The 1,071-nt window shown below is 42.1% G+C and overlaps 1 non-coding gene across 1 annotated transcript; it reads left to right on the top strand.

Annotated features, from left to right (window-relative positions):
* The first annotated feature begins 591 nt into the window (after positions 1 to 591).
* Positions 592 to 698, top strand: LOC139013442 (U6 spliceosomal RNA). The gene has a single exon (XR_011472075.1). It is a non-coding gene; the product is annotated as a U6 spliceosomal RNA (small nuclear RNA).
* Positions 699 to 1,071: the final 373 nt, after the last annotated feature.

The raw sequence follows: 1,071 nt of genomic DNA, 5'->3' as shown, positions 1-1,071 counted from the left end.
CAACGCTCTAATCAACTGAGCTATCCAGACAGGGCTAGAAATAAAATTTTTAACTGGGCACAAGGCCATCTAGGAAAAAGGACTACATTTCCCAGCCTCCCTGTAGAAAGAAAAAAGAAAGAAATAGCGGGTTGGTCATGGGAATGACCACTAGATGGTGCTAGTTTTCTAGTTTACAAATCTAAGCAGTTGTATTTCTCCAAAGCTTGCTTTTCTCTTGACCAATGTTTTCCAAACACCATACCTAATCTAATCATAACTTTCAGCAAAATTGGAGCTTGTAAACAGCTAAAATTATTAACATCCAAGTTTTTTTTAACACTTCTAACTCTCCACTCAGTCTCTTTTCTTTATATACTAAAAGTAAGAAATAGTTTATACCACTCAAATCTGGAATACAGTTATGATAACTAAAAAGTTATTCTTAATATAATGTTTTAATGTATAGCCTGCCTCCTTTCATACCCATACTAATTAGGAAATTTTGCTGTAAGGACTGCAATATAACTCAATTATGTTATGACTTGATTCAACAGGGCACATGTATTCTAGAAGTAGGCTAAATGAATAACTTTTAAACTTTTAATTGTAGTGCTCGCTTCGGCAGCACATATACTAAAATTGGAATGATACAGAGAAGATTGGTGTGGCCCCTGCGCAAGGGTGACACGCAAATTCGTGAAGCGTTCCCTATTTTAAAAAGTAACATAAAATAAAAAATAAAGGAGAGAGAAAATGGCGGAGGCTTAGACAGACGTGTTGGTGCTTTGTCCCGGACCAGATAGGGGCGAGCAGCTGAAACGGGTAACAATCGGCCCGATCAAGCTGGGGAGGTTCAGCTGAGAGACAGTCTGCAGCCAGGAAAGACAGAAAACTCCTAAAAAATGCGGATGGTTAGAGATTGAGGCTGAAACCTCCCCCTGGGCGCCAGCGCAGCGGCGAGACCGCGCCATCTCAGGCAGCGTTCACCGGCATCCAGAGATCGGCTACTGACCCGGAGGCAACGATTCGCAAACAGCGCGACTGCAAGAGCCAAGGGGACCTGCACCCCTCCACGGAAAGATTCAAGCA

The sequence above is a fragment of the Myotis yumanensis genome, unplaced genomic scaffold, assembly GCF_028538775.1.
Source record: "Myotis yumanensis isolate MYYU_CA2020_CCGP unplaced genomic scaffold, mMyoYum1.0.hap1 SCAF_6, whole genome shotgun sequence".
NCBI lineage: Eukaryota > Metazoa > Chordata > Mammalia > Chiroptera > Vespertilionidae > Myotis > Myotis yumanensis.
The sequence above is the reverse complement of the archived record's forward strand: the minus strand, read 5'-3'. Positions and strand labels throughout refer to the sequence as shown.